The sequence below is a fragment of the Hemicordylus capensis genome, chromosome 5 (assembly GCF_027244095.1).
Source record: "Hemicordylus capensis ecotype Gifberg chromosome 5, rHemCap1.1.pri, whole genome shotgun sequence".
Lineage (NCBI taxonomy): Eukaryota > Metazoa > Chordata > Lepidosauria > Squamata > Cordylidae > Hemicordylus > Hemicordylus capensis.
The window spans coordinates 221734220-221747272 of NC_069661.1; positions in this window are offsets into that span (position 1 = coordinate 221734220).

Below are 13053 nucleotides of genomic sequence, written 5' to 3' on the forward strand. Positions count from 1 at the left end.
GCAGATCCCAGTGGCAACTCAGCGGCAAACCTGCCGAAGAAGCCTGCCAGTTAGCCAAGGTTAAGGGTGTGCTCGCACTCGTAATGGCATCTAACTGATGCTTGCAGCTGGTGTTGAGACACTGCAGGGCTCCCAGACTGTGTTGGGGGCATCCCCACAATGTACTGCACACTAGTGTGGTGCATTGTGGGATTTCTGGGGGCTGGGATGATGCGCATTGACCCCCACACCTCCATGCTTTCAGAGGCAGCAGCGACAGATCTGGGCTTGCGATCCACACGCCCAGAGGCAGCAGCAGGATCATCTGCAGGGGAGGTAAGCTCCTGCAGCCTTCCCCGCTGCCCTGCCCTCAAGCCCTCTCACAGGATCATGAGAAAGTGTGTTTGAGGTGATATGAGGTGATATGAAAATTTCTTGTTTAGCCTTTGGTCTATGGTGGCTCATTCACATATGTAAGGGACAAGCTTATCCAGAGATAAACCCCTGCTAACTTGGCAAAGATGCACCTTTTAACATGGTGATTCTCTTTATTTAGCAGGGGGAGAGTCACTGGCCTTATCCACCCCCAGCACAGTATCTCCAGTGACTGTTGCTGGTGTCTATCTTATGTTTCTTTTTAGAACGTGAGCCCTTTGGGGTCAGGGAGCCATCTTATTTATTTATTATTTCTCTGTGTAAACTGCCCTGAGCCATTTTTGAATGGGCGGTATAGAAATGAGTACCCAGAATGTTGGGGGGCAATATGCTAAATCATTGTAAACCGCTTAGAGAGCTTCCAGCTATAGAGCGGTATATAAATGTAAGTGCTATTGCTATTGCTATTGCTAAATCGAATGAATGAATGAATGAATGAATGAACGAAATATGCATGTGGGAACTAGGCTAAAGATAGTGTATTTGCAGCTCTTTAGCTATGTTATATAACTACATCAATCATCATCTATGATGATGTGATCGCTATGTGAATAGATGAGGCACAGAGGCCCTTTTAGGATCTCTATATTCTGTAGCATATTGTGATCTGCATTGGTTGTGCATCATGAGGTTGTGCACCCATTTATAAGGAACAACTCTGATGTGGAGGTATTTTCTAAAGTCCTTTAAGGAGCACATCACCGTCCCTCATATTGGACGTCTCTACAGGTGAGAGCTACCTAACTGGGCAGCCTCAGAGAATGCTGTCCGCTAGCCCACCCTCCACCTGGGGCACCATTCTGTTCCACATATTCACATGGGGGGTATTTAAGCTATGTGATTGGGTGTAGTTCAGAAATTCTACCTCCTCACATGAGTTTGTGTAGGAGGTGGGTGGAATATGCATGTATGTTTCACCCACTAGGAAGTTCTTACAGAGGTTGGAGTCAGTCACATGAATTGCTCCAGCCTATCAGATGTTTTGATTGTTCCTATATATCTGGTGTGTTTTCAGGTAATTATCTCTTTCAACTGGATCTTGATGATGATGATGATGATGATGATGATGATGATGATAATGATATATCTGCTTCACATTATTTTGAGGTAAATATCTACCTCACATTATTGCAGATTTTGGTTTGGCTGTAGGTGTGAGTCTTAGCTGTAAAAATCATGCTTGTGTCCAGGAACTGGTCATCCTGTCAGAGATCAAAGTTTTCATCTCAGTTTTCTTTTTAATTAAGGCACTGTTGTTCATTCTGGATGCCTGTATTTTTAGTAGGAAGATACTGGACATGTGGAAGGGAAGGACTGACAGACCTCAGATTCATAACCTGAGACTCAGGTTTTGGATGCCATCCAATGGATGGCCATCTTCAGCCCTCTGGATGAATGGCCCAATCTCCAACTGCCCACTGTCTCTGCTGCCTCGCCCCTTCCCTTCACTGTTCAAAGCTGTGCACATGCAGTTGGCCTGGAAGGAGAAGAAGAGGCAGATTTGGCCAATCTATAGCTGGTGACTATGTGACATCACTGGGCTCCATCTCTCGAATCTTATATTTGGGGATGCTTCTCTCCTGGCAACCTAATGAAAGGGCAAGCAAGAGATATACCATATTTTCACACCAAGAACCCACAGGTAATACTGTTTTTTTTACAAATAGAAGGAGGGGAGGCTGGAACTTAAAAGGGTGTGGGCTGCCTACCTAAACATTCATTTCTTTCCCTCGTTGTTCTCCCGCTGCCTTGCATTGCTCTCCATGCTCCTCCAGGCCCTGCTTTCCCTCTCCGCCAACCATGCAGGCAGTGAGGCGGGCTTGGAGGGGGGCAGTGGAGGCTCCTCAGCAGAGCTGGGCAGCAGCAGGGCTAATAGGCTCAGGAGCTACCGCTTGCTGTCTCTCTCTCTCCCCAAACCACCCGCTAGGCCAGCATCCAGAGAGACAGGCTGAGGGGGGCAGCGGCATTTTTAAAGCACTGCTCTCCACCCTTTCAGGCACCCAGCGTCAGCCTCTGTGAAGCCTGCACGGAGGCTAGCTAAGCAGTGGAGGCAGGGGAGCTTCCCCGCAGAATACCAGGTGAGCCTCTGCCAATTCAAAGAGACTGATGCTGGATGCCTGAAAGGGGAAAGAGTGGCACTTAAAAAAAAAACCCTCACCCCACCTCTGCCCCCACCCCACCCTGCCCAGCCTGCCTCTCCGGCTGCTGGCCTGGTGGGTAGCTGGGGGAGAGAAATACGAGGGGCTTGGATGTGAGCAGCAGATACAAGGGGTCTGGATATGAGTAGGGCCTGGATACAAGCAGCAGCTTCTGTGCCTCTTGCCTCTGCTGCTGCCTGGCTCTGTTGAGGATCCTTGCGACCAGCAGGAGGCAGAGATGGCCCAGTGCCAGCCAGCAGCATGGCCCCCTGTAGCCTTAAATCCCCATGGAGAGCAGCTGAGGGCGGGCTTTCCAATTTCCTTTTCACAAGGATCCTTCTCAGGTGTGGGCTCTAGGCAGGTGCGGGCAGTTGCCGTGAGTGGGGACTATGCGTGAACATGCAGCACACAGACACATATACCGCATATACCCAAACACAACTCAGATGTATAGTTTGGTCTTATTATTCTTTGAAGAATCTATTTGCTCTCTCCTTTTCATGATTCTTGACCTGTTGTAAAAGGCCAAGGAAAATGACCAGGCAATCTAAGCCCTTTTGTCTTGTTTCATATCAGTGTTTTGTTTGATGTCTACTAGGCAGTCTTTGTTCTAGTCCTTTGGGAGACAAGGTCACAAAACCTTAGCTATAGGAAGCTGGAAACTGTTAGCACTGCAACCTTCGTGACCGACATCTGTACTAACACTGCACTTGTGAAGTGAACAAAGTTGTGCTAATGCAAGAAAATCACAAGACTGCACAAAATCATGGAGATTTTGGGAACTGCACTATTGCGCTCTTGCACAGAAGTTCCGTGCAAAACATATTAGTTTGCATTCTTTGTTTTCAAAATTAGTCTGGAACACAAGCTCCAGACATAACCCAACTAGCTAGCACAGCAACCTTGTGCTAGTGCAACATCCTTGCACAAGCACAGCATTAATCAGGATGTCAGCCAGCATCCAATCACAGGACCTCATGCGTGTTTCGCTTCTGGAGTTGGAACTCACCGGGATCTAAGGATGCTACCACAAATTTCACTGCCCATTAAATTTGAAGAAAATGTGTGTGAGTGTTCTTCTCTGAAGAAACATATAATGCAGTTGAAGATGAACTAAGAGATGGGGCATGGGAAGGCAAATTCATGGAGGACAGGTCTATCAAGTGTACTTGTATGATAGCTATAGGCCTCCTCTAACCCTGGAAGCAAGGTGCCTCTAAATACCAGATGCAGGGGAACAACAGCAGAAGATAGGGCATGCCTTCACCTCTTGCCTGTGGATTTCTCAGAGGCACCTGGTGGGCCACTGTCAGAGACAGAGTGTTGAATTAGATAGGCCTTGGGCCTGATTCAGCAGGGCTGTTCTTATGTAAGGCTCACAGTGGCCCCTCCCGTCACTTACCTCTGTGTCAGCCTTGCTTTGAGTGAAGGAGATAAAAGAGCACTAAACCAGCAAACAAAGTGCTCACCTTGCCAACTGGGTGAGACCAACTGGTGGTGCTTCTGGGTCCATTGCCACCCACACCCCCTGCATCGGCGCACTTCTTGTTGGGGTTTGTGATTATTTAGCAAAGTGCCAAGGAAGCTACCACTCCAGTTACAGAGTGCAGAGTTTAGTTGTTGCTGCTATTTAAGGAACACGCATGGAGATCACTGTAGAGTGTAAACTCAAATGATTTATTGGTGAAGCACATTGGATAGGAAAGACCTAATTTTATCTAAAGGCTACATAATGAATAGATAGGGAAAGAGAGAGATGTTTCCATCTTCTTTCTAGGAGGAAAAGAAGAGGACTGACTCACTACAGGAAGTACCCAAGGAGACAAAGCAGGAATCATAGAATAGAGGCAAGCAGGGACAGGTAAGGAGACCCTCACAAACTATCTCTACTCCCAATGCCTCTAGTGGCCATTAAGATAGTTGGTGCAAAAGGTCAATGCACTGGAATTCCATCTCCAACACTTCTGACATACACACAAGGGGCGTGGGCAGCATTGGGTCCAGAAATGCCACCCGTCTCCCTCTCAGAGATGATGAGCACTTCGTTCACTGGCTGGATGTTGAGGCTTGTGGGTTGAGGAGGCATTCTGATAGCCTCAAGGCCCCTGTGGCCCAGGGAGGTGTGTTTCCCCTTGTTCCACAGTGGCTGCACCCCTGCCAAAAGAATTTTGACATGACTAGTGCAACATCTTGGAGAGGCTCTACCAGTGTTCTCTATAAGAGAGAATCCCAGATGTTTTTGACTACAGTTCCCAGAATCCCTAGTGGGCTTTGGTTGAGGGTGCTGGGAGTTCTAGTCAACAACATCTGAGTTTTTCTGTTAGATGGAACACTGGGCTGTACACATTTGTTGCAAGGAGTGAATGTTATGTACTGGTGCGGACTAAATCAAGTGGCTCAGCTCTGACTCCACTCTCTATCAGCAGTATGTCAAGCAGGAGAAGAAACCAAAGAAGCTCTGCCATTTAATCCTAGAGATAGATCTGGCACTAAAATATGAGCCAGTGTGGTCTTGTGGTCAGAGTTTGGACTTAAACCAAGGAGACCTGGATTTATGTTGCCACTAAATTACAAAGTTTATGGGGCAAGCTGGGGCCAGCCATTATCTCCCAGTCTCACCTCCCTTACAGAGTTGTTGTGAGGTTAAAAGGGAGCATATGTGTTGCTCTGAGCATTTCAGAGAATGGTTAGGATAAAAAAAGTATGTGCATAGAATACCTGCCCTGGTAGATTACAGTTCAGGACCAAACTACTACTGCTACTGCTATTACTACTCGTAAGGATATTTATAGTTAATCAATGTTTGTGTATATGGCTGGTTTAACAGAGCAAGGTGGCAAGTTAGCATTCAAGAATCCACAGCACGCCATCTAGATCCTGTGCTTAAAGCAACTATTAGCATATAGTAGAAAGCATTTAGCGGTGAGTTAAATGATCTACAGCCTTCAGGACGTTCTTCCCATGATTGCACAAAATTTATTTCTGTACAGAGTTCATTCCTATTCCTTTATCCCCAAGGGTAGGCTGAGCTAGGAACTCTGGGGAAAGGAGAGGGAATGCAGAGAATTTTAGGGTGTACTTCCAGGTGATGTATAAACCCCTGATTTAAACTGTAAGCTCTCTGGGGGAAAGGATCTCTTTGTTTTCCTTTGTGATCTGTGTCAAATTGGGCATATCTGTACAGTCTGTCCATAGAGGGAACATCATGGTTCTCCTTATTGTCAGAACTGGGAAAGAGGGGTAGTGTCCTTTACCCAGGGCTGCACAATTTCCACCCACCAGCTGTTGTTGGACTACAACTCCCATCATCTTCAGTCACAATGGCCAATTGTCAGGGATGATGGGAGTGTAGTCCAATGACAGCTGGAGGACTGAAGTTATGCAGCCTTGCCTGCGCCAATTGCCTGTTCCCCCTTAGTGAGAGCCCCCCACATTTTGACAACCATAGCTGTGTATCCTGTTGGTCTTTATACTGCACCTAGGGCCAGCTTCTCTGACCTTTCCCAAGTTTAACAGCAGGTGACAATCTCCCCGATAGCTCGTTCAGCCTTCCTCCGGGATTTATTGCCCCCCTTGTCTCCGTAAATGTCCCAATAAGCCTGTAAATTAGAAATATTAATGGAATGGCACTGTGGGTTTAAACTAATTATGGCATAGTTATTAGCAGTTGACATTTCAGACAATCTTGTAATCCATCAAGGTGAAATGGCCTCAGAAAGCTATTGCTTGAAGATAAAATAACAATAATAATTATTATTGTGAGCTAGAAAGAGAGAGAGAGAGCGAAAGCAAGAGGGAGAAAGGAAAAGGGTAATTGGTTTCAGTCTTGTTTGTTGATTATACAGAATTGGTGATGGGCTTTAGCGAGTTCAGTTGTTGACATATAAGAGATTTAATTTATGCTCTGACATAGTTAGTCTTTTGCTCTCCACCCCCATTGTTACAAATGTCTGGGCAAACAGAGTGGCTAATTAATAATTTGATCTTGGGCTGGTGAGCCACCCCTGCCATTTAGCACACATCCTATCTCCAAAGGCTCCCTCTTAAAACCATCTCTCTGGGAGTCATTCTTTAGTAATTGGTGCATCTTCTACATACACTATAAATGTTAATGTGTGATCCTATTAGGTCCACCCAAAAGGGAAGGAATTCTAATATACTTTTGAGGATCTTCTGCATTGACTGCACATAGCAGTTTCAAGACCTTCTTCATTTCCAACATGAGGACTGTGAACACATTGACAACGGCAACTGCAAATACTAAGGACATGCATTTGATAATGTAGAGCAGGCCATGGTATATATTTGGGCAAAATGAAACGGAAAGTATCCAAACACTTTGAGACAGGTAGTAAGGGTATTCACACGGCCAGAGATGGGGTGGGCAGGCAGGGGTGGGGGGAAGGCTGTGCAAAACAGCCCAAGCGGTCACAGGACCGCAGAACCAGGGTTAATGGTGCACTCGTACCCTTAACCCTGGCTAACAGTCAGGCCATGGAGCCGGGTCTGGCAGCTTGGTGGTACTGGGACCCGTGTGGATCCTGGCGGTTCTCATAGGTAGCCAAGCCCAGGCTTGGCTGCTTGTGAGAACAGCTTTAGTGTGTATGTGCTGAGGAGCCACAACTGGGTATTTTTTTCCTTAGCACACGTCCAATCTGTGTCGCAGAAATGCACACCTGTCCTTTCACCCAATTTTATTCGCACTTAAGAAAATCAGTGTGATACAGAAAGCAGCCTGTAGGATTTACATTTAAAACTCTCTTCCTTAGCCCTCAAGCTTGCTAGGTAGCTGTGAATAAGTCTTTATGCGCCAACATCACCTTTCTCATATGGTTGAGATACAGAGGCAAAGTCAGCCATAACATTTGCCTGACTGTTCACACAACCATTTGCGGGGTGGGCTGGAGGGCTGGAAAGCTCCTACCCCATTAGCAGCACAACTGATTTCTGTTTGGGTCAGCAAACCCAGGAAACACACAAGTAAGTCAGATGCGATGCCCATTCTTGAAAATTGGGAGCTGAAAGTCCTCTGAGGACTTCCATGGCTTCCCAATATGCTTTGCACTGCCAGCAGACTGGAAAGCCTCATGACCTCAGTGGCTGCCTTCTAATTTGCCATGAAGGAGCAGGAGGTGTGCCCGGTCCTGCTGAAGCCTCTCCAGCTTCAGGATCACAGAGTATGCTTTGCAGAGTGGCGTGTCCATGGATGGCAGTCCCTGTAGCCACAATTCTTTATTGTTTCCATGCTTATTGGGTCCCAGTGGCTGGGTAGAAGAGGCACATGGGTTCACATGACCAGAGAACTGAGGCAGGAGAGCTCTCTTAGGAACATAGGAAGCTGCCATATATATGACTCTGCTGAGTCAGACCATAGGTCCGTCTAGCTCAGTATTGTCTTCACAGACTGGCAGCGGCTTCTCCAAGGTTGCAGGCAGGAATCTCTCTCAGCCCTATCTTGGAGATGCCAGGGAGAGAACCTGGAACCTTCTGCTCTTCCTAGAGCTGCCCCATCCCCTAAGGGGAATATCTTACAGTACTTAAACATCAGGTCTCCCATTCATATGCAACCAGGGCAGACCCTGCTTAGCTAAGGGGACAAGTCATGCTTGCTGCCATAAGACCAGCTCTCCTCTCTTCTTTTTCCTACTACCTTGGTTAAGAGAAAGGTAGGAAATCTGGGTTACCCTGCTTTGAGCTGCAGAGATTTTTGTGAGTTCACACAATCATGGAAACCAGGGTAGCCTGCTTCCTACCCTGGTTTTGATGATTGTGTGAACCAGGCCACAGCGTGTGTCTGATGCTGTCAATTCTTCACATGCATCTGTACTCCAGGAAAGACGGATCATGTACTTTAGCAATTTCATTTGTTCTGCTTAGGAAAGGCGGCGGCGGCGGGGTGTGTGTGTCATTTCCAAATGTAGACCATTCACCGACATTTCCACTCTGTACCGAGCAGTATTATGTCAGGCTGGCAAGCTGCCAGAGAAAGAAAGCAACACATTGACATTTTTGTGAGTTCACACAATCAGAGAAACCAGGGTAGCCTGCTTCCTACCCTAGTTTTGATGATTGTGTGAACCAGGCCACAGTGTGTGTCTGGTGCTGTCAGTTCTTCACATACATCAGTACTCCAGGAAAGACGGATCATGTACTTTAGCAATTTCATTTGCTCTGCTTAGGAAAGGCAGCGGCGGGTGGGGGGACGACCCTGTGCCAGAATTTCATAACTCTCATCCTGAATCAAATAAAAGCAGCATCTCATAAAGACAGTCCCACAGAGGAGGCAGAAGAAACTCTTGTCACACACAAGCAAGCTTGCCCCCTTCTGTGAAGCACATACTACATTCATTTCTCTTTTTGATGCTGCCTCCCTCCCTGCCATACTCCCTGCTTCCAAAAGTCTCCTTGGAGAGGCTCACGGAACATGATGAAGAATGCAATATTCCTGGACTCTGAGTGCTTTGTTTTTTTAATGGGTTCCAGTTGAATCTCCTGCTTAATCCACTCAAGAGAGAAGACCCCTTCCATGCTCCCTTCTGCTCGAGTATAGGCCATAAATTATGTGCTTGACATCCTTCCTCACTCCTGGTATCCCACAGGGGCCTATTAAGCAGCTTCCTTGCTTTTGCTCTCCAGAGACGCGCTGAATGCTGAAATGGGAAAGAGGGCAGAGGAACAGGGATCACGGCTGCACAAGGAATCTCAGGAATGCTGACGAGAAACACCGAGACCCCATTCCAAAGGACCAGGTAAACAAAGAGTCCGGAGGGACAGATTGCAGCAGAGCTGAAGATTTGCTGTGAATAGTTTTGCCGGAGCCTGATAAGATTATTAGCTATATACAAAATATAAGGAGGTCCTGTTTGCTGAATCAGAACACAATTGTCAGCTCCACTTGCCTGTGGATCTCCAAGGTCCTAGGCAGAGGTCTTTCCAATTCCAGCTTGTTCTAAGAACTCTCAGTTGATAATAGGGGAGACTGAATTGAGGGTTTAAAAAAATCTGTGGCACATGCTCCAGAGCCATAGCCCGGCATTGATAAACAAGAACCGATACTTGTCTGGTGGTCCATTTTGATTCAAAATGGATCACGAGACAAGAGGGGTGACTTTAAAACAACTAGTTTGCAGGAGCAAAGGGGTGGCAGGGAATGAAGATTTTGCTACAGTGAGGTCATTCTCACAACCAGCTCTACTTGGGTAGGACAGGGTAAGTCCAGATAGTGCTGGTCAACTGCAGCAATGGGATCACTTTCTCCTCCCCTAGGTAGGCCTGATTGGCAACCCAGGCTTAAAGCGAGATAGGAGGAGATGCACACACCTCCCACCTCACTCACTGATCATTTATATTTATATCTAAGCAGCTTTGCAAACTTTTGTTGAAAAGCTGTATAGAAATATTCATCGTATTCATCGTATTCTTATCTGGAGCTCTGTGCTGCCCGCAGCTGCTCCTGGTCTGCTGGCAGCCATCTTTATCATAGAGCTGGGGGGAAGGAGCGGCCAGACAGTGTGGAGCTTTACCAGTGCACTGTGCTCCTCTCATGGTGCACTGTGAGATGCCTGGTGGTCCAGGCTTGCTTCCCCTCCTCCCGATCACTGCTGGGCTTGCTACTGTAGTGCTCATGTGCATGTGTGGGTGGTGGAGGCCAACGCAGGCTCCAGTTGTGTAGGAGTGAGCCTCCAGGTCCCTCCCATTTGGTCATTAGAATGACCTCAGTAAATACATATAGAGGTAAGTTAATTAATGCAATTAAGGTAATAAATGAATCTCCTACCTACCTGGCTACACTGACTTTGGCAGCTTCTGGGAAGAGGGATGAGTGAATGAGGCTTCCTGAAATAATGGAGGCTTAAAAAAAAATTTAATTCAAGCTGCAGGACCACAATAGATAATAACTGTATTATCTGATACGTTGCTGTAAAGTCCCAGTCTGATGGATGGGAGAGTGAAAGGGGGAGTGGGAAATAGTCTTAGGGGAGCACCTGCTTCCCCTTACTACTTCTTGGAGTCATTCCTGATGTTTTGATATGAAACGTTTGTGTGTATTCAGGGTGCTTTCATGCTGTTCAGTCCCCATGGTCTTGTGGTAGCAAGCATGACTTGTCCCCTTAAGCTAAGCAGGATCTGCCCTGGTTGCATAAGAAAGGGAGACTAGAAGTGTGAGCGCTGTAAGATATTCCCCTCAGGGGCTGGAGCCGCTCTGGAAAGAGCATCTAGACTCCAAGTTCCTTCCCTGGCATCTCCAAGATAGGGCTGAGAGAGATTCCTGCCTGCAACCTTGGAGAAGCTGCTGCCAGTCTGTGTAGACAATATGGAGTGAGATGGACCTATGGTCTGACTAAGTACAGGTGAAACTCGGAAAATTAGAATATCGTGCAAAAGTCCATTAATTTCAGTAATGCAAATTAAAAGGTGAAACTGATATATGAGACAGATGCATTACATGCAAAGCGAGATAAGTCAAGCCTTAATTTGTTATAATTGTGATGATCATGGTGTACAGCTCATGAAAACCCCCAAATCCACAATCTCAGAAAATTAGAATATTACATGGAACCAAGAAGACAAGGATTGAAGAATAGAACAATATCGGACCTCTGAAAAGTATACCATATACTGTGCTTGATTGGCCAGCAAATTCGCCTGACCTGACCCCATAGAGAATCTATGGGGCATTGCCAAGAGAAGGATGAGAGACATGAGACCAAACAATGCAGAATTGCTGAAGGCCGCTAATGAAGCATCCTGGTCTTCCATAATACCTCATCAGTGCCACAGGCTGATAGCATCCATGCCACGCCGCATTGAGGCAGTAATTGCTGCAAAAGGGGCCCAAACCAAGTACTGAATACATATGCATGCTTATACTTTTCAGAGGTCCGATATTGTTCTATTCTTCAATTCTTGTCTTCTTGGTTCCATGTAATATTCTGATTTTCTGGGATTGTGGATTTGGGGTTTTCATGAGCTGTACACCATGATCATCACAATTATAACAAATTAAGGTTTGACTTATCTCGCTTTGCATGTAATGCGTCTGTCTCATAGATCAATTTCACCTTTTAATTTGCATTACTGAAATTAATGGACTTTTGCACGATATTCTAATTTTCCGAGTTTCACCTGTATATGGCAGCTTCCTGTGTTCCCATACTCTTCATGCCTTCTGTTTTCCATACTCGTCATGCCTTGCTGACTATCTTCTTTGCTAGAAAATGCTCAGACATATCATTCTTTTCGGAAACACTTCAACCCACCCCCTGCATCTTGAGGCTATGGCTGGCATAGAAATCTGGAAAAAGTGAAATTCAGAGAGAGCTTTAGGGTTCCTTCCCAAGGAGAAACATCTGAGAATGCAGAAGGGAAGCAACAAGAGTTCCTATAAGACAAGTACAATTTCTCAAACCATCCTTCCCTGAGGTCAAATGTAGATGATCTGCTTCAAGTTGGGGCAGCAGCTGGACAAGTTGAACTCTGGCCAAAGGCCTATGTCATGTCCAGGGACCATATGGGGGTATGGGAAGGAGGCAGCAACACTGTGAGTCTCATGCTACTATTGTCTCCTCTTCCCTCCCTCTGGGCCATCCTTGGTGCTGGAGGGGAGGGAGCGTGAGTGAGAGTGAGAGTGAGAGTGAGAGAGAGAGGTGTGCATTTGTCAGTTCCAGCCTGTAGAATCCTGGGAATGAAGGGATTTCATTTGGGAAGGGATTTCAATGATCCCACTTATGGCAGAGCAAGTGTGTGTGAGAGGAAAGAAACCCATTAAGAGTACCTTGAGACAGACATTTAAGGTCCAAATACTTGTAAGGGTGCATTAAAGAAGTTACATACTAGAAGAGAAAGCTGGTATCCTTGAGCTTTATATCTTCATAGTGCGAGAGCAGAACAAAGAAGGAGGGAAGGTAAAATGCAGCAAGCAGGTATGAAGAGGAGGGGGAGACGTGAGAGTATCAGTCTGCCAACCAGAAGCCAGAGCAGAGAGCGAGGCAATAAGAGTGGGGAAACAAAGAGGAAGACCCTTGCTTACTTTCTCTATTCCCAATGCCCCTCGGGGTCAATAGGCTAGAAGATGTAAAGTCAATGTAATGAAGATGTAAAGTCAGTGCTCCCAGAGCCATATCTCCAACAGTATCACACACAGATCAGGCAGTGGAGTACAATTAAGTATTTACTGGAGAACGTTTTTTCGTTCTTTAGCACAGCAAGGCAATACAGACTGCTTTCCTGTTCTGCTGCTCAATCTCTGTCTGCCCCACAACCAGTCTGGGACAGCATTAAACTGTAACTAATCTATGGAGCCAGTGAGGCCATTCACATGACTGGGTTTGCGGGCAGGGGGAAGGTTTGGCTCCACTCACCTTCCCCCCGGACAATCAGCAAAAAAATGTTGGTGGGAGCGCCATCCGTGCTCCCACACAATCCATTGTAGGAGAGTTGGGATGATGTGTCCCGGCTGCCGGAAATCCCACAGTGCGCAAGGAAGTGCATGCTGAGTGCA